General features: G+C 46.6%; 3 protein-coding genes across 4 annotated transcripts in view; 1 reads left to right on the top strand and 2 right to left on the bottom strand.

Annotated features, from left to right (window-relative positions):
• The window catches only part of LOC143766516 (uncharacterized), a 30,444-nt gene extending 27,278 nt beyond the window's left edge, over positions 1–3,166 (bottom strand). Inside the window, exon 1 of the mRNA XM_077254265.1 lies at positions 3,111–3,166. The gene's annotated coding sequence lies outside the window, so the exon portion shown is untranslated. The remainder of the gene's footprint in view (positions 1–3,110) is intronic.
• The window catches only part of LOC143766498 (uncharacterized), an 831,863-nt gene that overhangs the window by 366,676 nt on the left and 441,243 nt on the right, over positions 1–23,944 (bottom strand). The gene's annotated exons all lie outside the window — the stretch shown is intronic.
• LOC143766527 (uncharacterized) overlaps positions 17,891–23,944 on the top strand; it is a 28,694-nt gene continuing 22,640 nt past the window's right edge. The window contains exon 1 of one of the 2 annotated variants that reach the window (XM_077254286.1): positions 17,891–18,055. The gene's annotated coding sequence lies outside the window, so the exon portion shown is untranslated. The remainder of the gene's footprint in view (positions 18,056–23,944) is intronic. The other variant, XM_077254287.1, reaches the window with a different exon arrangement.

Here is a 23,944-nt window from a genome sequence, read left to right as displayed (position 1 = left end):
TCCTTGATCCTGTACCTGAACCTGTCTGAACTGTGTTTGCTGTGATTATATTCCTGGAATCCCTCTGCATCTGGAGCATCATTCCCAGTGACTTTGAGTCTCTTGAAACCGGTGTTTCTGCTGAGCATCTACTACTCTGTGCTTTGACTACCATGCGGTGTTAACCCTGTCTGGCTCACGTCCAGTGTCTGGCTCATGTCCAGTACGGCGGTGCTTGCACATCACGCTTGAGTTCCTTCCTAGGTCCCATGCCCGAAGCCTGACAACCGCAGTCTGGAACCTAATGACCACTGCCAGGAGCTTGGAGCCTGATGACTGGTGGTACCTGTAGGTCATGTCGGATGTCCGGAACCGAACGACTCCTGTCTGATGTCTGCCGGTGACCCTGGGTCCAGATGTTCTGATGTCCTGTCTGTACCCTGATGTCCTGCCTGTGTCCTGATGTCCTGATGTTCTCATGTGTCCTGATGTCCTGGGCTGCCACGCCAGAGTCCCAGCCGATGACCTGGGCTGCCATGCCAGTGTCCCAGATGTCTATCCGGTATCCCTGATGTCCTTCTTGTCCTATATCCTGATGTAACTGATGCCCTGGGCTGCCACACCAGTGTCCCAGCCGACGACCTGGGCTGCCATGTCAGTGTCCCAGATGTCTATCCGGTATGCCTGTATCCTGATGCCCTGCCTGTGTCCTGAGGTCCTGTCTGTATCCTGATGTCTTGCCTGCGTCCTGATGTCCTCGTGTACCCTGATGTCCTGCCTATGTGTGCCTCGGTGATCCGTTGGTGCTTTGGGGTCCACTGGGTGGTACCCTTCTGGAGGTGTGGAATCGGGAGCCTGACATCATCATGTTTTGTTTATGTACTGTGTGACTTTACTTTAGTAAACTTTACTTTCTCTATACCTGAAGTTGTGTGGTGTAATCAAGTCCTATGTGTCTCGTTCCTTGTCCACATGCTCAGCTGCCACAGAACCCCAGTCACTGCCCTCCCCTAGTTCGGGTAGGCCCGGGTCCCCCTCTGCGGTATAAAGGGTCCATATTTCGTCCCCAGGGGACATGCGCCCCATGCCTTCTGAGGTTGGTCGGCTTGGGGGCGTCTATGGGCTGGGCCGCGTCAGTACTGCGGCTGCAGCTGATCATGACATGTTTAGTCAGGAAACCAGAGCTTTGGCAATACTGGAGTACTGATATACTGACTATATACTGATATAGTCAGTTTACCATTTTTTGCTATACTCTAGTACTGGTATACCATATGGCATGACAATGACAGGATTACACAAGGGGGTGTGAAAAAAGGCCACGTGCCAAAACAGCTGTTGGGATCTGGCCCCAATCCAGCAGGAGGCGATGACCAGAGGTATTCTTCTGTCCATCTTTATTACATGTATTTGTCTTTATACACTGTACTAGCTTATGACCTCTGCATATCAGGTTCAAGGTATCACATGGGATACTTTTACCCTAAACCTGTACACTTACCTGTTGTGTAAATCTGCTGTACATCTCCACCTGCTGTCATTTGTCGCCTTAGCTTGCTATTATTTTTTCTTATTGACTTCATTTTATCGTATTCAATTAATAAACAACTACATTTCTTACTACACCACTGGCTATATAATTTTGGCATATAGATTCATATATCCTTGAAGGGTCCAGTTACCAAAATAGGGTCTCTTGTGCGGGGTTTCAACTGTATAGGAACACCAGGGTCTCTTTAAATGTGACATGGCGTTTGCTCTCAATTCTAGGCAATTTTACGTTCAAAAAGTCAAACGGTTCCCCTTCCCTTCCGAGACTTGCCATGCACCAAAGCAGTGGTGTTCCATTTATGGTCCATTTTCTCCTGTTACCCTTGTGAAAATAAGAAATTGGGCTAAAAGATCATTTTTGTGATTAAAAAGTAAAGTCATTTTTTTGCTTCCATGTTGCTTCAATTCCCATGAAGCACTGTGAAGGGTTAATAAACTTCTTAAATGTGTTGTTGAACACCTTGAGGGGTGCAGTTTTTAGAATGGTGTCACTTTTGGGTATTTTCAGCCATATAGACCCCTCAAACTGATTTCAAATGTGAAGTGGTCCCTAAAATAAAATGGTTTTGCAAATTTTGTTGTAAAAATTAGAAACCGCTGGTCAAATTTAACCCTTATAATATATTCCTAACAAAAAATAATGTTTCAAAAATTGTGCTGATGTAAAGTAGAAATGTGGGAAATGTTATTTATTAACCACTTTGTGTGACATGACTTTCTGACTTAAGGGCATAAAAATTAACATTTTGAAAATTGCAAAATTTTCTAAATTTTCACCTAATTTCTGATTTTTTTCACAAATAACCATAAGTCATATTAAAAAATGTTTTACAACTCTCATCAAGTACATTAAGTCAGGAGAAAAAAATCTCAGAATCAGTGGGATCCATTGAAGTGTCCAGGGTTATTGCCTCATAAAGTGACAGTGGTCAGAATTGTAAAATTTGGCCTGGTCAGGAAGGTGGAAACATGCTTCGGGGTGAAGGGGTTAAATACTCCCTATAGCGCCACATGAAAGACACTAAAGGATACAACTATATAATCCTTAGGGGGCTGACAACAATCTAAGCGCTCCCTCCTATAACAGACCGGCTTCCCGAGGACGGTGGGCCGAGCATAGCGCCACTGGGTCATCTATAAACCCGATAACGTGATGCGGCCGGACAGTCACAGTAATGCCAGGGGCCAACATGGCTGCAGCATCACCGTGTATGGCGGGCAATCCCGCATGTTTACTGGCTGGGAACTCGAGCACGGCGCTCCATCACCTGCGATACCCCAGTAACAAGCTTGTCCGAGCCCCCTGATGGAGCAGTGGAGAGCGGCTCCCTCATCACTAGTATCTACATTATTGTGCTGGAGCCGGGAGAGGAATCATCGCATGGTGGGAGAACTTCTCTGGGCTTCTGTCCGCTCATCCTGCAGGTCTGACTGGGTCTATTGTGGAACCAGCGAAGCCGCATTCTGTCCACAGCTGTTACCTCACTGATCACACCACACAGGGACCCCAAAAGAGTCTCCTCAGTGCTGAAGGGGTTAATGTCCTCCGCGCCCAGTAATGGGGAATCTCCAGCACCTACCTCCACCACAGAGCTGCACTCCACCTGTATGGTAGATGCTAGAGTGTATGGGCTCCTTCCAGGTGTGACGTCATTTCCGGGGGCGTGTCCTATCGGGAGGGGGCGTGTTCTCCAAGGCGGCAAAGGAAAGCAGCATGATAGCTTGTGGACGCCATGGAGGTCAGTGGTTTCAGGGTGAAAAATGCTGCTTGCCGATCGCTATTCGCTATTGGGGGAGGCCCTGTGGTGGTCGACCTACTTGTCTGTGTGGGGAGTGACCCGTGGTGGGATTTTGGGGGGCTCTGCTGCTGCTGGCTATTGTGGGGGACCCCTGTGGTGTGGTTTTGGGGGCTCCGCTGCTGGCTATTGTGGGGGATCCGCTGCTGCTGGCTATTGTGGGGGATCCTTGCAGTAGGATTTTGGGGGGCTCTGCTGCTGCTGGCTATTGTGGGGGACCCCTGTGGTGGGATTTTGGGGGGCTCCGCTGCTGCTGGCTATTGTGGGGGACCCCTGTGGTGGGATTTTGGTGGGCTCCGCTGCTGCTGGCTATTGTGGGGGACCCCTGCAGTGGGATTTTGGGGGGCTCCGCTGCTGGCTATTGTGGGGGACCACTGCGGTGTGGTTTTGGGGGGCTCCGCTGCTGCTGGCTATTGTTGGGGACCGCTGCAGTTTTGGTGGGCTCCGCTGATGCTGGCTATTGTGGGGGACCCCTGTGGTGGGATTTTGGTGGGCTCCGCTGCTGCTGGCTATTGTGGGGGACCCCTGCGGTGGGATTTTGGTGGGCTCTGCTGCTCCTGGCTATTGTGGGGGACCGCTGCGGTGTGGTTTTGGGGGGCTCCGCTGCTGCTGGCTATTGTGGGGGGACCCCTGTGGTGGGGTTTTGGTGGGCTCCGCTGCTGCTGGCTATTGTGGGGGACCCCTGTGGTGGGATTTTCGTGGGCTCCGCTGCTGCTGGCTATTGTGGGGGATCCCTGCTGTGGGATTTTGGGGGGCTCCGCTGCTGCTGGCTATTGTGGGGGACCGCTGCGGTGTGGTTTTGGGGGGCTCCGCTGCTGCTGGCTATTGTGGGGGACCGCTGCGGTGTGGTTTTGGGGGGCTCCGCTGCTGCTGGCTGTTGTGGGGGACCGCTGCAGTTTTGGTGGGCTCCGCTGATGCTGGCTATTGTGGGGGACCCCTGTGGTGGGATTTTGGTGGGCTCCGCTGCTGCTGGCTATTGTGGGGGACCCCTGCGGTGGGATTTTGGTGGGCTCTGCTGCTGTTGGCTATTGTGGGGGACTGCTGCGGTGTGGTTTTGGGGGGCTCCGCTGCTGCTGGCTATTGTGGGGGGACCCCTGTGGTGGGGTTTTGGTGGGCTCCGCTGCTGCTGGCTATTGTGGGGGATCCCTGCTGTGGGATTTTGGGGGGCTCCGCTGCTGCTGGCTATTGTGGGGGACTCCTGCGGTGGCATTTTGGGGGGCTCCGCTGCTGCTGGCTATTGTGGGGGACCGCTGCGGTGTGGTTTTGGGGGGCTCCGCTGCTGCTGGCTATTGTGGGGGACCGCTGCGGTGTGGTTTTGGGGGGCTCCGCTGCTGCTGGCTATTGTGGGGGACCGCTGCGGTTTTGGTGGGCTCCGCTGCTGGCTATTGTGGGGGACCCCTGTGGTGTGGTTTTGGTGGGCTCCGCTGCTGCTGGCTATTGTGGGGACCCCTGTGGTGGGGTTTTGGTGGGCTCCGCTGCTGCTGGCTATTGTGGGGGACCCCTGTGGTGGGATTTTGGTGGGCTCCGCTGCTGCTGGCTATTGTGGGGGACCCCTGCGGTGGGATTTTGGGGGGCTCCGCTGCTGCTGGCTATTGTGGGGGACCGCTGCTGTGTGGTTTTGGGGGGCTCCGCTGCTGCTGGCTATTGTGGGGGACCCCTGCGGTGGGATTTTGGGGGGCTCCGCTGCTGCTGGCTATTGTGGGGGACCGCTGCAGTTTTGGTGGGCTCCGCTGATGCTGGCTATTGTGGGGGACCCCTGTGGTGGGATTTTGGTGGGCTCCGCTGCTGCTGGCTATTGTGGGGGACCGCTGCGGTGGGATTTTGGTGGGCTCTGCTGCTGCTGGCTATTGTGGGGGACCGCTGCGGTGTGGTTTTGGGGGGCTCCGCTGCTGCTGGCTATTGTGGGGGGACCTCTGTGGTGGGGTTTTGGTGGGCTCCGCTGCTGCTGGCTATTGTGGGGGACCCCTGCGGTGGGATTTTGGTGGGCTCCGCTGCTGCTGGCTATTGTGGGGGACCCCTGTGGTGTGGTTTTGGGGGGTTCCGCTGCTGGCTATTGTGGGGGACCCCTGTGGTGGGGTTTTGGTGGGCTCCGCTGCTGCTGGCTATTGTGGGGGACCCCTGTGGTGGGGTTTTGGTGGGCTCCGCTGCTGCTGGCTATTGTGGGGGACCCCTGTGGTGGGGTTTTGGTGGGCTCCGCTGCTGTTGGCTATTGTGGGGGACCCCTGTGGTGGGGTTTTGGTGGGCTCCGCTGCTGATGGCTATTGTGGGGGACCCCTGTGGTGGGATTTTGGTGGGCTCCGCTGCTGATGGCTATTGTGGGGGATCTCTGCTGTGGGATTTTGGGGGGCTCCGCTGCTGCTGGCTATTGTGGGGGACCCCTGCGGTGGGATTTTGGGGGGCTCTGCTGCTGCTGGCTATTGTGGGGGACCCCTGCGGTGGGATTTTGGGGGGCTCTGCTGCTGCTGGCTATTGTGGGGGACTCCTGCGGTGGGATTTTGGGAGGCTCCGCTGCTGCTGGCTATTGTGGGGGACCCCTGTGGTGGGCTTTTGGGGGGACCTGCTGCTGCTTGCTATTGTGGGATTTTGTGGGGGGGGACTGCTGCTGGCTGTTGTGGTGGACTTCTGTGGTAGGCAACCTGCTTTTGTGAGGGGGGCTGCAGGCTATTGGGGGACCCCTGACCTGCTTGTGGGGGGGGCGACCTGCTGCATGCAATTGGGGGTGACCCATTTTAGTGGGGGGGTGACCTGCTTGTGGGGGGGGGGACCTACTGCTGGCAATTGGGGGGACCCCTGTGGTGGGATTTAGGGGTGACCTGCTTATGGGGAGACTTGTTTGGGGTGGGAGACCTGCTGCTGGCTATTGGGGTGACCCCTGTGGTGTGATTTGGGGGTGACCTGCATGCGGGGGACCCCTTTTAGTGAGGGTGACCTGCTTATGGTTGGGTTTGGGGAGGCGACCTGCTTGTTGCGGGACCCCTTTTAGTGGGGGCGACCTGCTTGTGGAGGGGTGACCTGCTGATGGCTATTGATGGGCCCCTGTGGTGGGGTTTGGGGGTGACCTGCTGGCTATTGTTGGGGACCCCTGTGGTGGGGTTTGGAGGTGACGTGCTGCTTACGGACGGGGTGGACCCCTTTTAGTGGGGGCGACCTGCTGCTGGCTATTGGGGAGACCCTGGTGATGGGGTATGAGGGCGACATGCTTGTGGTCGGGTTTTGGGAGGGCGTGACCTGCTGTCTATTGAGGGGGACCCTTGTGGTGGATGTGGGGGGAGACCTGCTGCAAGCTATTGGGGGACCCCTGTGGTGGGATGCGGGGGTGACCTGCTTGTGGTGGGATGTGGGGAGGCGACCTGCATGTGAGGGGTGACCTGCTGCAGGCTATTTGGGGGACCATCTGTGGTGAGATTTGAGGGCGACCTGCTTGTTGTTGAATGTGGGGAGGCGACCTGCTTGTGGTTGAATGTGGGGAGGCGACCTGCTTGTCGTTGAATGTGGGGAGGCGACCTGCTTGTCGTTGAATGTGGGGAGGCGACCTGCTTGTCGTTGAATGTGGGGAGGCGACCTGCTTGTCGTTGAATGTGGGGAGGCGACCTGCTTGTCGTTGAATGTGGGGAGGCGACCTGCTTGTCGTTGAATGTGGGGAGGCGACCTGCTTGTCGTTGAATGTGGGGAGGCGACCTGCTTGTCGTTGAATGTGGGGAGGCGACCTGCTTGTCGTTGAATGTGGGGAGGCGACCTGCTTGTCGTTGAATGTGGGGAGGCGACCTGCTTGTCGTTGAATGTGGGGAGGCGACCTGCTGCTGGCTATTGGGGGGATCCCGTGGTGGGATTTGGGGATGACCTGCTGCTTACAGATGGAACCCTTTTATTGGGGGGTGACCTGCTGCTTACTGGGGGATCCCTTTTATTGGGGGCGACCTGCTTATGGGTTGGGTTTGGGGGGGCTGAAGAGGGTTTAAGCTGGGTGGGGGGTGGACATCGAAGGGGGTGTGTGCTGGGTGGGGGGGTCCACGTCCGATGGGTGTTGGACGTCCGATGGGGGTTTGTGGGGGTTGGACGTCCGAAGGGGGTGTGTGCTGGGTGGGGGGGTCCACGTCCGATGGGGGTTTGTGCTCGGGGGGGGGGCCACGTGTGATGGGGGTTTGTGCGGGGTGGGGGGTCTGCATCTGGGGGTTTGCTGGGTGGGGGGTTCCGCGTCCGGTGGGGGTTGGACGTCCGATGGTGGTTTGTGGGGGTTGGACGTCCGATGGGGGTTGCACGTCCGATGGGGGTTTGTGGGGGTTGGACGTCCGATGAGAGTTTAAGCTGGGGTGGCGTTCGATTGGAGGGGGTGTCTGATGGGATTTATGGTTGGGGCAGGGGGCGCCATATTTGGATTTACGCTTGAGGGGAGGGAATGTCTGGTGGGCTTTGGATTTATCCTGTGGGGTCCGCTGGTTAATGTGAGGTGGATGTTCCTGACTGGGGGAGCGAGGTTATGCTGTGTGGCCATCTGGTTGATGTGGGGGGGGGGGGGGGGCTAATGCTTCATTGGGGTACACAAAAAAAATATGAGTGTATGCTGCTTATGCTATGCAAAAAAAAAAGGTATTTCCCTGTAGAGTAGGCCACACCACCAACTGGCACGAAGCTAATCCTTTTTAGCTTAATGTCAGTAGGAGGCAGACATGGGTCTGGACCACCCAGCTCAGTTCTGACTTAGGTTTTGGGGGGTTTTTTTTATTAACGATTTTTCTTTTTTTTTTCTTTTCAGATACGGCTTTTGAGGGCGACAGTGGAATTGTCACTCTAATCTCCCACCTAGAATTGTCACTACCATATCATCTGTGGTCTACGAGGCAAGGCCCTAACACATCAAAAGTGTTTGTGGTTCCCCAGAGGACGGTCCATGCCACGAATCCCCCTACCCTCTGGCCCCCCCAGAGCCAGATAGAGTAGGGAGGGAAGACTAATCCGTTATGTGCCAGCCGCCGAAAGGTCTGCGTCCAGGTTATTCCATGCCCATCTTCATCATCGGTCTGTCAAGAATGATGTGTGACCTTCAGGACAGGTATATCCTACCAGGCAGTGAGGGGGCTACTTTAAAAAAAAAAAAAATAAAAAAAATAAAAATAAAAATGGAAAGGACAGGACAAGTATGTCCTAGTTTGCCCCTGAGCAATATGGACATCTCCTGGGGAAACCTTCCTATTATGCAGCCTCCATGTTTTCCAGAGGCTCCTGTGACCCTGCTCTTAAAATATCCAGGCTTCGGTCTAGGCCTTCTCTGGTGGCCGGTCCACACCGCCAGTGCCCTGAACAATCATGCACACCAACTTTCTAGTGTGTCCTACTCTGCACCTATCAGTTTAAGAGTACTTCGCTTCTGCAACAGAGGACTAAAGTCTGCCTCCCAAGACATCTGCTGTTCAATTTTGGTTGTTTTGGAAATGTTCTGTCCAAAAAACCGACAGGACAACTCTCCGACCCGCCAGGAAAAGATGAGACCTTCCTTTAGGCCAACCCCCTCCTGGCATCCATGAACCCACCAGCACTGGTCTGCTAGGCCTGGATCTAGCAGACTCTCTTCGACATGATGGGGCGTTCCCACCTTGGATGTTTCTCAGGGTCGGCTGCCGTGTCCTTCACAATTCAAGGCCGGTATTACGATCTCTGGTCTGGGACACCGAAACCTCAGACATCGGAGGCAGGCCTGGGGGGAACAGAGCCACATACCAAACCGACAGTCCAACCCGCATGCACCAACAGCATACTACAGTTTTACAATACTTTAGAAATGCATAAAATGAAACAAGCAAAGGCATAAAGTTATTCAATGCAAAAAAATGCAGTTTTATAAAATTGGAAATGTTTCTATAATGGTAAAATATTTATCCAGTATTTCTATAAGTAAAAGTCTGAGATTTCTGTGGGAAATGGTCATTTGTTCCTCTTAAACCAGTTCTGAATGTAAATAAAACATTACTCTGATGAAGTCTCCACATTGTATTTTCGCCTTTCATTTCATGCGTAGGGCAGGACAAGCCCATGATGTATCTGTGTAACACATGGAAGGTGCTATAATAACAGCCGTAGGCTGGTTTCACACCAGCGTTCGGCAGGGCTGCTGATGGCAGTCTTCTTCCTCCGTTAAGGCTACTTTCACACTAACGTCGCTTGCTGTACGTCTCAATGCGTCATTTTGGAGAAAAAACGCATCCTGCAAAGTTGCCTGCATGATGCGTTTTTTCTCCATAGACTTTCATTAGCAACACATTGGGACGGATTGCCACACATCGCATCCATCATGCGACAGATGCGTCGTGTTTTGGCGGACCGTCGGCACAAAAAAAGTTCCATGTAACTTTTTTGTGCGTCGAGTCCGCCATTTTCGACCGCGCATGCGTGGCCGAAACTCCGCCCCCTCCTCCCCGGAACTCACAATAGGCCCCGGTTGCGTTGTAAAACTGCCTCCGCTGCCCACGTTGTTCTACATAAAACACACTGTCCGTCGGGCCAACGGTTTGCGACTGCCCGTACCGACTGACTAGTGTGAAAGTAGCCTTAGGCCCGCTCACTGCCACAACTCTTCATTCAGTTCCGCCTACGTCTGCATGCGTCCTGCATACCCTATCTTTAATATTGGGTACGCAGGCCAAGCGGATGCCTCCGCATGCGTTGTTTCAACGCTGCGCCGACTGCAATAAAATGCAACGTGTTGCGTTTGACGCAGTTCAGCGCATCTTCAAAATGAGGCATGCCTGTGTACCCAATGTTAGATGGGGGACGCCTGCAGACTTAGGAGGAGCTGAAGGAAGAGGCGCAGCAGTGGGCGGGGCTTAATGGAGGAAGAAGGCTGCCGAACGCTGGTGTGAAACCTGCCTGAGACAGGTAAGCCACCTTTGAAACAGTGTTCACATGTACAAGCTTTTAGCCCCTTTGTGGCGGGGCCAATTTTTTAAAATCTGACCAGTGTCACTTTATATAGTAATAACTCTGGAATGCTTTAACATCCCATTGATTTTGAGATTAATTTTTTTTTTCGTGTTATATTAGACTTTATGATAATGGTAAACTTGAGTTGATATGTTTTGATTTATTTTGTAAAAAATCAGAAATTTTACAAATTTTAAAAAATATAAATTTTTAATGATTTTCCCTTTAAGGCCGGAGTCACACTAGAGAGGAATACGGACCAGTGCTATGCGAGAAAAAAATCGCATAGCACTCGAACCAATGTTAATCTCCCATCACTTTTTTTTTCACGGCCGTATATGTGCGAGTGAAATTGCAGTATGCTGTGATTTGCACCGTATATCAGCCGAGACTCGCCAATGAAAGTCTATTTGTGCAAGAAAAACTCGCACCACACGGGCCTTCAGTGTGACTTGCGAGAAATACGCAACGGTGTCCTTTGAAAGGCCGACAATTCAGGTGCAGTGTACAGTAAAATCACACTGACAGGTTACAATAGAATAGACATATACACACAGTATAGGTGTATATAAAATCTAAAGAGATACACTACAGACCAAAAGTTTGGACACACCTCATTTAAAGATTTTTCTGTATTTCATGACTATGAAAATTGTATATTCACACTGAAGGCATCAAAACTATGAATTAACACATGTGGAATTATATACTTAATTTCAGTTTCACACTTTTTTGTTATGTCTTATATTCTAGGTTCTTCAAAGTAGCCACCTTTTTCTTTGATGACTGCTTTGCACACTCTTGGCATTCTCTTTATGAGCTGCAAGAGGTAGTCACTGGGAATGATTTTCACTTCACAGGTGTGCCCTGTCAGGTTTAATAAGTGGGATTTCTTGCCTTATAAATGGGTTTGGGACCATCAGTTGTGTTGTGCAGAAGTCTGGTGGATACACAGCTGATAGTCCTACTGAATAGACTGTTAGCTGCTTTTTTCCTGCCATAATACAAATTCTAAGTAAAGAAAAACGAGTGGCCATCATTACTTTAAGAAATGAAGATCAGTCAGTCCGAAAAATTGGGAAAACTGAAAGTGTCCCCAAGTGCAGTGGCAAAACCCACCAAGCGCTACTAAGAAACTGGCTCACATGAGGACCGCCCCAGGAAAGGAATAGCAAGAGTCACCTCTGCTTCTGAGGATAAGTTTATCCGAGTCACCAGCCTCAGAAATCGCAGGTTAACAGCAGCTCAGATTAGAGACCAGGTCAATGCCACACAGAGTTCTAGCAGCAGACACATCTCTACAACAACTGTTAGGGCTTGTTTCCATTTGCGAGAAACACATCCGTATCTCGCATGTGGAAACCAAGCTGTGGCGCCGGCACTTTGGAGCAAAGCGTGCAGCTCCATGTGTTCGTATGCAGCCGCACGCTCCGCTCTGGAGTGCCGGTGCTACAGCTTGGTTTCCACATGCGAGATACGGACGTGTTTCTCGCAAATGGAAACAAGCCCTTAAGAGGAGACTTTGTGCAGCAGGCCTTCATGGTAAAATAGCTGCTAGGAAACCACTGCTAAGGACAGGCAACAAGCAGAAGAGACTTGTTTGGGCTAAATAACGCAAGGAATGGACATTAGACCAGTGGAAACCTGTGCTTTGGTCAGATGAGTCCGAATTTTAGATCTTTGGTTCCAACCACCGTGTCTTTGTACACAGAAAAGGTGAACGGATGGACTCTAAATGCCTGGTTTCCACCGTGAAGCATGGAGGAGGAGGTGTGATGGTGTGGGGGGCTTTGCTGGTGACACTGTTGGGGATTTATTCAAAATTGAAGGCATACTGAACCAGCATGGCTACCACAGCATCTTGCAGCGACATGCTATACCATCCGGTTTGCTTTTAGTTGGACCATCATTTATTTTTCAACAGGACAATGACCCCAAACACACCTCCAGGCTGTGTAAGGGCTATTTGACCAAGAAGGAGAGTGATGGGGTGCTACGCCAGATGACCTGGCCACCACAGTCACCAGACCTGAACCCAATCGAGATGGTTTGGGGTGAGCTGGACCACAGAGTGAAGGCAAAAGGGCCAACAAGTGCTAAGCATCTCTGGGAACTCCTTCAAGATTGTTGGAAGACCATTCCCAGTGACTACCTCTTGAAGCTCATCAAGAGACTGCCAAGAGTGTGCAAAGCAGTCATCAAAGCAAAAGGTGGCTACTTTGAAAAACCTAGAATATAAGACATTTTCAGTTGCCTTACACTTTTATTAAGTATATAATTCCACATAGTTTTGATGCCTTCAGTGTGAATGTACAGTTTTCATAGTCATGAAAATACAGAAACCTCTTTAAATGAGGTGTGTCTAAACATTTGGTCTATACTGTCTGTGTGTGTGTATGTATGTGTGTGTGTGTATATGTATATGTGTATATATATAATATATCACACGGACAGCGGAATAGCTGATAGTTAATTTGTCGGCTTCTGTTAAATCATTGCAGAGGCTGACAGGATAGGAGACATGGTTTACATACAGTAAACCATTGCAGAACAGTTAGACTTATATAGGTCAGTGACTAATACGGTTAGTAGTGTGTGTGTGTGTGTGTGTAAAATTTGGGGCCTGTATGTATTTAATAATGTTTTCACTGAAAAAACTGGCGTGGGCTCCCGCACAATTTTCTGTGCCACAGAGGGAAAGCCAGTGACTGAGGACAGATATTATAGCCTAGAGAGGGACCATGGTTATTGCCACCCCAGAAAAGGTGCATCTGTAAGTTGCGCCAATTCTGGCACTCAGCCTCTGTCTTCTCACTGCCCTGTAGCGGTGGCATATGGGGTAATAAGGGGTTAATTTCACTTTTGTATTGTAAGGTGACATTAGGCCAGCTTAGTAATGGAGAGATGTCTGATAGATGCCTCTCCATTACTAACCTGTGGGCTTGATGTTACTTGACAATAAAAAGGTGACATCAACCGCACAATTATGAACCCTTCTGCTACAGGGCAAGTGGGAAGAGCGAGGCTAAGTGCCAGAATTGGCACATCTATAAGATGCGCCATTTCTGCGACGGCTGAGAGCTGATGGTTTTTAGCCTGTGGGGCTGCCAATATCCATGGCCTCTTCACAGGCTATAAATATCAGCCTACAGCTGTCTGCCTAGCATTTGCTGGTTGGATTTTATGTCAATATTTTGTGTCCCCCTGTAAAATAGCCAGTAAAGGCTAAGCAAACAGCTGTGAGCTGATATTAATAGCCTGGGAACCTTTATGGTTATTGGCTCCTTTCCAGAATAGTAACATCAGCTGTCAGCTTTCCCACTGCTGGTTATGAAAATTATGCGGGAGCCCATGCAGGCTTTATTTTTTGAAAAATAAACATTTTGCATTTCACGCAGGTTTCTTAGTTGTTTTTTTTACAGCATATGTAGGTTAATTATGTTAATGCTCCTACATGGGTGTGTGTGTGTCTTTAGTTAATATTAATGAGGGTATCTCGTGAAGAGTTTGCATAAGGAAATGCATCAAATTCCTTTATTTTTATTTTTTTTAATATATCTTTATTTAGCGCTCACGATTTACAGAAACGCATCAAATCCGCATAAAAAAGTACAGAATTTCCACTGCGTTTTCTGCTAAGAGAGGCACTAATCATGCAGACATTTCCTCAAGCAAATCTGCAACGTGCGCACATAGCCTTAACCATTATGCGTCCATATTCATTAATGAGCAGAACCACGTGACCGCTGAACACAGGAAGAGCTGCCCGGAGACCATCGGACATGCAGGGACCGTGCCAGGAGCAGGTGAGTATGTGACAGCCGCCGCTTCCCCGCCGACAATGACTCGAGTATAAGCCGAGAGGGTCTCTTTCTGCCCCAAAAAATTTCGGCTTATACGCGAGTATATACGGTACAGCACTCTAGAAGGGTGTGTATAAGGCCATATAGGTGCTGGTGGTACTATATATGGGGAAAACCTGGTGACAGGTTCCCTTTAAGAAACCTATGGAACTAGGTTAAAATTAGCATTTTTTTGGATGGTGAAAAACTTGTAATTTAAATATTGATGGTGGCTGAACTGCAGGTGGTCTGTGTCGCTTCATAAGTTAAAGCCGGGGTCACACTAGCGTAGAATAAGGACGAGCGCTATGTGAGAAAGCATCGCATGGCACTCGGACCAGTGTTAATCTATGGGGCAGATCACATCTGTGATTATTTTTTCATGCCAAATCAGCATACGAGAACAATCGCAGCATATATACCTGACAGGGGCCCATACAGTCTATATCTACAATAATATATACCTGACAGGGGCCCATACATTCTGATATCATCACTAATATATATACCTGACGGGGCCCATACATTCTGATATCATCACTAATATATACCTGACAGGAGCCCATACATTCTGATATCATCACTAATATATATACCTGACGGGGCCCATACATTCTGATATCATCACTAATATATATACCTGACAGGGCCCATACATTCTGATATTATCACTAATATATACCTGACAGGAGCTCATACATTCTGATATCATCACTAATATATACCTGACAGGGGCCCATACATTCTGATACCATCACTAATATATACCTGACAGGGCCCATACATTCTGATATTATCACTAATATACACCTGACAGGAGCCCACACATTCTGATATCATCACTAATATATACCTGACAGGGCCCATACATTCTGATATCACTAATATATACCTGACAGGGCCCATACATTCTGATATTATCAGTAATATATACCTGACAGGGGACCATGCATTCTGATACCATCACTAATATATACCTGACATGGGCCCATACATTCTGATATCATCACTAATATATACCTGACAGGGGCCCACACATTCTGATATCATCAGTAATATATACCTGACAGGAGCCCATGCATTCTGATACCATCACTAATATATACCTCACAGAGGCCCATACATTCTGATATCATCACTAATATATACCTCACAGAGGCCCATACATTCTGATATCATCACTAATATATACCTGACAGGGGCCCATACATTCTGATATCATCAGTAATATATACCTGACAGGAGCCCATGCATTCTGATATCATCACTAATATATACCTGACAGGGCCCATACATTCTGATATCACTAATATATACCTGACAGGGGCCCATACATTCTGATATTATCAGTAATATATACCTGACAGGGGCCCATGCATTCTGATACCATCACTAATATATACCTGACATGGGCCCATACATTCTGATATTATCACTAATATATACCTGACAGGGGCCCACACATTCTGATATCATCAGTAATATATACCTGACAGGAGCCCATACATTCTGATATCATCACTAATATATACCTGACAGGAGCCCATACATTCTGATACCATCACTAATATATACCTGACAGGAGCCCATGCATTCTGATACCATCACTAATATACACCTGACAGGAGCCCATACATTCTGATATCATCACTAATATATACCTGACAGGAGCCCATACATTCTGATATCATCACTAATATATACCTGACAGGAGCCCATGCATTCTGATACCATCACTAATATATACCTGACAGGAGCCCACACATTCTGATATCATCACTACTGTAATATATACCTCACAGAGGCCCATACATTCTGATATTATCACTAATATACACCTGACAGGAGCCCACACATTCTGATACCGTCAATGATATATATATACCTGATAGGAGCCCATACATTCTGATATCATCACTTATATATACCTGACAGGAGCCCGTACAGTCTACAGTATATCTACAGTAATATATACCTGACAGGAGCCCGTACAGTCTATATCTACAATAATATATGCCTGAAAGGAGTCTGTACAGTCTATATCTACAATAATATATACCAGGAAGGAGCCCATACACTCTAGCATCTTCAGTAATGAGCCGGCTAGTGTATGGGCTGCAGTCAGGCACCTGGAAGGAGCCCATACACTCTAGCATCTTCAGTAGTGAGCCGGCTAGAGTGTATGGGCTGCAGTCAGGGAACCAGGAAGGAGCCCATACAGTCTATATCTACAATAATATATACCTGACAGGAGCCCGTACAGTCTGTATCTACAATAATATATATCTGACAGGAGCCCGTACAGTCTATAGCTACAATAATATATACCTGACAGGAGCACGTACAGTCTGTATCTACAATAATATATATCTGACAGGAGCCCGTACAGTCTGTATCTACAATAATATATACCTGACAGGAGCCCATACAGTCTACAGTATATCTACAGTAATATATACCTGACAGGAGCCCGTACAGTCAGTATCTACAATAATATATGCCAGAAAGGAGTCTGTACAGTCCATATCTACAATAATATATACCAGCAAGGAGCCCATAAAACTCTAGCATCTTCAGTAGTGAGCCGGCTAGAGTGTATGGGCTGCAGTCAGGGAACCAGGAAGGAGCCCATACAGTCTGTATCTACAATAATATATATCTGACAGGAGTCCGTACAGTCTATATCTACAATAATATATATCTGACAGGAGCCCGTACAGTCTATATCTACAATAATATATACCTGACAGGAGCCCGTACAGTCTATATCTACAATAATATATACCTGACAGGAGCCCGTACAGTCTATATCTACAATAATATATACCTGACAGGAGTCCGTACAGTCTATATCTACAATAATATATACCTGACAGGAGCCCGTACAGTCTATATCTACAATAATATATACCTGACAGGAGCCCGTACAGTCTATATCTACAATAATATATACCTGACAGGAGCCCGTACAGTCTATATCTACAATAATATATACCTGACAGGAGTCCGTACAGTCTATATCTACAATAATATATACCTGACAGGAGCCTGTACAGTCTGCATCTACAATAATATATACCTGACAGGAGCCTGTACAGTCTATATCTACAATAATATATACCTGACAGGAGCCCGTACAGTCTATATCTACAATAATATATACCTGACAGGAGCCCGTACAGTCTATATATACAATAATATATACCTGACAGGAGCCCGTACAGTCTATATCTACAATAATATATACCTGACAGGAGCCTGTACAGTCTGTATCTACAATAATATATACCTGACAGGAGCCCGTACAGTCTGTATCTACAATAATATATACCTGACAGGAGCCCGTACAGTCTGTATCTACAATAATATACACCTGACAGGAGCCCGTACAGTCTATATCTACAATAATATATACCTGACAGGAGCCCGTACCGTCTGTATCTACAATAATATATACCTGACAGGGGCCCGTACCGTCTGTACAATAATATATACCTGACAGGAGCACGTACAGTCTGTACAATAATATATACCTGACAGGAGCCCGTACAGTCTATATCTACAATAATATATACCTGACAGGAGCCCGTACAGTCTATATCTACAATAATATATACCTGACAGGAGCCCATACAGTCTGTATCTACAATAATATATACCTGACAGGAGCCCGTACAGTCTATATCTACAATAATATATACCTGACAGGAGCCCGTACAGTCTGTATATACAATAATATATACCTGACAGGAGCCCGTACAGTCTATATCTACAATAATATATACCAGGAAGGAGCCCATACACTCTAGGCTCAACCCCACCTGTATGGCTGTTGTGTGCGCATAGGACCTGTGATGAGGTCACAGGAGGGGAGGAGTCAGGGTCACATGATCAGGGGCCTCAGTGTATGCAGGACTCTGCTGTGCTGACAAGTATTCAGCTCGTCTGCTGGTGCTGCTCCTTTAAGAACAGGTAACGTTGCTAAAAGTAGAACAATTCCCCCATTAAGTGATTGGATCCCCCCAGATCTTTCATAGATCTTAGTGATATTACAGACGGGAGATTCCAAGAGCGCTAGATTTAGGGGTAATCCTAGTGCTGACTGAGCCGTGCGCCTCCATCTAAGAGAGCGGCCACAACCCCAGACGATGCAGCGGCCGGAGCAATGTTATTGATGGAGGGAATTTCTGAGAGCAGCAAATTAATAAGAATGTTTTACCGGAACCTCCTGGGGCATCAAGGAAAACCGTCTCCTATTCCCACCTGGAATCTGGGCCATAATTGCCAAATCCCCCGATCTGTGGTCATCAACCAGAAGAGGCTTATTTACTGGGACAAATCCCCTCATCTTCCCCAAATCCTGGCTTTTCCCTCCCAGAATATCTCTCCCATAACACAACGGCTGGTGGAGCTGGTGCCGGTAACCTGATGCTATTAGAGGGTCACTACTGACACATTGGCTCCTTCCTTCTAGAGTCAGGAGGACTGTGGTGGATCTGTCGGCAGTGACATTTATGGCTAAGTCCGGATGACCTCTCCTGTGCTCTCTATGGATATCTCCTCTAGGATATTCTGTGTATTTGTCCCACAGAGCCCGGGGGTTGGAAGGTGCACAGGTTGTAGTTATTATAGGGAGCAGGTTAGAAGATGAGGAGGAAAGCGAGTGATGGACGCCTCCTGCAATGTCATGTCCCAGTGTGGACCATCCTCCATCAGACCACGCTTTGGGCATGGCCTCCCTGTAAGTGTTTGTTGGTTCAGCTGTATGTACAGAATACGCTCGCTTCCCACCTTGGCATACAGATCTACTACACATTGATGAGAAAGTTGCCTCCATTGTTGTCTGGTCATTATTTAGTAGGTGTAGAAGTCCATAACTGATATGTTTATTGGTTGGTTTATTGGTCGGCCTCGCAGTGTTGGGATCAGTCTGTGTTAGATTATAGTGATCGCCATCTTGGCCATTCCACAATATTATAGGATATTGCAGAGCATTATATGATCTATGTGTTTCTGTAATACGCTGAACATGTTCTCTACGTCGCTGAATAATTATATCTTGGCTTAGAAAGTCCCGTCCAACCATTACAATAGCTACTTCGTTAACACTGGGAGAAGTAAATATCCTTTTGTGCCACCAACCGGTGTCTTGCCGGCTCTTATTACACCCTGATATTCCGCACTTGGCATTCTTTCTAAGGCTGTTTTATAAAGGTTTACTAACTGATTGTGTTGATGGAAAAGTTTTTGCAAATTCAAAACAATGTCTTTTTTGTCTTAGGTATAACTTAACAACGTCGATCAGCTTGCAGCTGTTTGTCTCACAAAAAGTAAAGTTGGAAAAATTTTAGATTTTCGTTTACTACAGGAAGCATCAAACTATTTTGTAATATTTTTGTCCCTGGACTTGAAAAGTTGGCCTAAATCTTCTTCCTTTAGTCCAGCTGTCTTACCAAAGGATGTAATCTGGAAAGATGAACTGTGTCTCCTAATAATCTGCAGAAAATGCTTAGACTCATGAGTTGTTCCCAACATGTATGAAAAAGGTGGTTCTGGAGGTAGAGTTAAAGGTGACAAACTGACTTTACCATTCACCACCACACACCAGGCGATTTAAAGTTAAACATTTTTGCTTGACAATATTCTCATATTACGTCCATTTTGCACATTATGACTTTAAGACGTGACCTATAGTCCTGAATTGGGTCGTAGTGAAACGCTTCCAAACTCAAATCAGCTTCCTTTGTCATTTTGACAACATTCATCCTTTTGTTCAGATGTTTCTGCATCCCTTGATTCAGGGTGTGTCATCTGTTTCTCCTAAAGATGACATTCCCATTGTTCAGATGCTTCCACATGCTTTGATTCAGCCTGTCTCATCCATTTCCTTTCAAGCCAGGACTCACATTGTTCACTTGTCTCAGCTGTTTGAGGCAGTTTTGCTTTCTGAGCTTTTGGATTAACTTGCCCAATAGATGGTCATTTTTTTAATGGAATTTTAAAATAGTTCTTAGTATTATGACCCTTAGTAATCACCTCACAATGATCAGAGATCTAATAGGTAAATCTATGTATATAAAATCAGGAAATGTGTGACTGCCTCACAGTCAGACTAGTTGTCCATAGCAACCAATCAGAGCTCAGCTTTCACTTTACCTCAGGAGCTTCAAAGCTGAAAGATGCACTCTGGTTGCTATAGGTAACCAGAATGATCATATCTTACTGTGAAGCAATTCACAGTTACTTCTGCAAGAGCCATTGTTATAATTACAGACTTTAGAGTGATTTATCAGGTTGCCCCACACTATATGGTTGCTGACTCTTTAAGATCGACTCTGGGCGCTGTCTCTCTAATCTTTAGGACCTTTTGGGCAACAAGTGTGGTTTTGCAGTCAACACACAGACGCGCATTTTCTCCTTTATTTTAAAAGAGCCTGAATTCGGGGGGACAAATTTCGTGAAGGGGGATATTTTGAGTTTTAACCCCTTAGTGACAGAGCCAATTTGGTACTTAATGACCGAGCCAATTTTTATAATTCTGACCACTGTCACTTTATGAGGTTATAACTCTGGAACGCTTTAACAGATCCCGCTGATTCTGAGACTGTTTTTTCGTGACATATTGTACTTCATGTTAGTGGTAAAATTTCTTCGATATTGCGATTATTTATGAAAAAAATGGAAATATGGCGAAAATGTTTAAAATTTTGCAATTTTCAAACTTTGTATTTTTATGCCCCTAAATTAGAGAGATGTGTCACAAAAAATAGTTAATAAATAACATTTCCCACATGTCTACTTTACATCAGCACAATTTTGGAAACAAAATTTTTTTTTTGTTAGGGAGTTATAAGGGTTAAAAGTTGACCAGTGATTTCTCATTATTACAACACCATTTTTTTTTAGGGACCACATCACATTTGAAGTAATTTTGAGTGGTCTATATGACAGAAAATAACCAAGTGTGACACCATTCTAAAACCTGCACCCCTCAAGGTGCTCAAAACCACATTCAAGAAGTTTATTAACCCTTTACGTGCTTCACAGGAACTGAAACAATGTGGAAGGAAAAAATGAACATTTAACTTTTTTTGCAAACATTTTACTTCAGAACCATTTTTTTTATTTTCACAAGTGTAAAAACAGAAATGTTACCATAAATTTTGTTGTGCAATTTCTCCTGAATACGCCAATGCCCCATATGTGGGAGTAAACCACTGTTTGGGCGCACCGCAGAGCTTGGAAGAGAAGGAGCGCCGTTTGCCTTTTTCAATGCAGAATTGGCTGAAATTGAGATTGGATGCTATGTCACGTTTAGAGAGCCCCGGATGTGCCTAAACAGTAGAAACCCCCCCACAAGTGACACCATTTTGGAAACTAGACCCCTTAAGGAACTTAACTAGATGTGTGGTGAGCACTTTAAACCCCCAGGTGCTTCACGGAAGTTTATAGCGTAGAGCCGTGAAAATACAAAATCGCATTTTTTCTACAAAAAGCATATTTTGCCCCAAAATATTTATTTTGACAAGGGGAACAGGAGAAATTAGGCCACAATAGTTGTTGTGCAATTTCTCCTGAGTACGTCGGTACCCCATATGTGGGGGTAAACCACTGTTTGGGCGCACCGCAGAGCTTGGAAGAGGAGTGCCGTTTTACTTTTTCAATGTAGAATTGGCTGGAATTGAGATCGGACGCCATGTCGCATTTGGAGAGCCCCTGATGTGCCTAAACAGAAGAAACCCCCCCACAAGTGATCCCATTTTGGAAACTAGACCCCTTAAGGAACTTAAACTCATAAGAAAGAAAAAATGCGTATATTGAACAATTTAATGAAAAATGATCTTTATTCTTAATAAGAAATAAGGGATATAATCCCCATAGCATACATAATACAACAAACAAAAAAATCAAAAAGAAACACACGCCTGGTAGCCATATATGTGTGTCAATGGTGAGCCAACAAAAAAGTACATGGCCTTAAGGAACTTATCTAGATGTGTGGTGAGCACTTTAAACCCCCAAGTGCTTCACAGAAATTTATAACGTAAAGTGTTGTGAACTCTGTTTTCAGGCTCCCTCTTGTGGTCACTGGTGGTATGGTGTGACTTTTGCTTTGGGCTCCCCCTGGTGGCTTTGTTTTTTATCCTGCTGGTCTCTGGCTATCAGCTGGTTCGTTATCCTCTGGGAGGTTCCTATATAGCTCTGTTTCACTTCCACTTGTTGCCGGCTGTCGATGTAATCAGTGCTACTCAGATTCCTTCTGACTACCTCGCTCCCAGTCCATCCAGGACAAGCTAAGTTTTGTTTGCTCATTTTTTGATCAGCAGTGTTTATCATGTTTTCTTGTCCAGCTTGCTAAAATGTGATTCCCTCGCTTGCTGGATGCTCTAGTGGACTGAGTTTCTCCCCACACACCATTAGTTGGTGTGTGGGTTCTTGAAATCTCAGGATGGATATTTTGTAAGGGTTTTTTATTGATCGCATAGACCCCTGCTCTATTTTCTGCTTTCTAGTACTAGTGGGCCTCTTTTGCTGAATCTGATTTCATCCCTACGTATGTGCCTTCTTCTTATTTCACCGTTAATATTTGTTGGGGGCTTCTATATCTTTGGGGATTATTTCTCTGGAGGCAAGCGAGGTCTTTCTTTCTCTTTAGGGGTAGCTAGTTCCTCAGGCTGGCTCGAGACGTCTAGGAATTTTTTTAGGCACGTTCACCGGCTACCTCTATTTGTGTTGGATAGGTTCAGATTTGCGATCAGTCCAGTTACCATCTCCCTAGAGCTTGTCCTTAGTTTATTCACTTGCTGGTCTATTCGTGATCCTCAGCCACTAAGGATCATAACAGTAGAGCTGTGAAAATAAAAAATCCTTTTTTTTTGCCTCACAAATGATTTTTTAGCCTGCAATTTTTTATTTTCTCAAGGGTAACAGGAGACATTGGACCCCAAAATCTGTTGACCAGTTTGTCCTGAGTACGCTGATACCCCATATGTGGGGGTTGTTAAATATGCTTATTTTGCACATTTATTTAAATCAGGACTTAACCAGGTGCGTTATTCTTAAAAGAAAAATGTCGTCATATTCACATAAAAAGTATAGTGGTTTATTGATTGTCCATAGAAAAATCACTTTGCAGCAAAAACATAAAACAGATGAAAATAGTTACGAACGGATTGTCCATGTGTAGAGATCAGCATTAGTTACCCCTCTTTCCCAAGTTCTGAATGGAAGCCATCTGTCTGTGTGTCTGAAGTTTGAAGGTCATCATGGCTGCTACCAGTTGTTCCTTCTTCGTCTGTCGTCCATGATGGTAGAGGCAGGAGGTGACAGTCCCACATGACAAAAAGACCCCCACACCCTCCTAAGAGACGCTTATATATCTTCTCTACAGATCACGTGTTCCCTGTATATGGAGTGGACTTATGCTCTGAGCTCCTATATACATAAATAGCTTTTGTAACGTCAGCAAGAAGCAATGTGCTCTGTACTGCATCAAGACCAAGAATAAGTCAATGAATTAATATTTAACAATTCCCCCTTTTGAGGGTGACAGACATTTATTGATTGGAACCCTCAAATTAAATATATTAATAAGATCTTCTTTCTTCTTCTTTGACAAAATAATTTAGTGTTCATAATATCAATAATAATAATAATAATATTGTTTTATGTACTCAATAATATAATGATATGTAAATTCATGTTATGGTAAGCCGTGACTAATTTTTATATAAAATATATGATTATACTTCCCTATATCTACTTGAAGCATCTCAGGTCTGTTGTCATCTGATGTCATCTGGTCTTCATCTTGATGTCTTCTCCTTGGTTCTTTTTAAACAATCTTTATTATAATTCTTT

The sequence above is a fragment of the Ranitomeya variabilis genome, chromosome 4 (assembly GCF_051348905.1).
Source record: "Ranitomeya variabilis isolate aRanVar5 chromosome 4, aRanVar5.hap1, whole genome shotgun sequence".
Classification (NCBI taxonomy): Eukaryota; Metazoa; Chordata; class Amphibia; order Anura; family Dendrobatidae; genus Ranitomeya; species Ranitomeya variabilis.
This window is presented reverse-complemented; position numbering and strand designations above follow the sequence as displayed.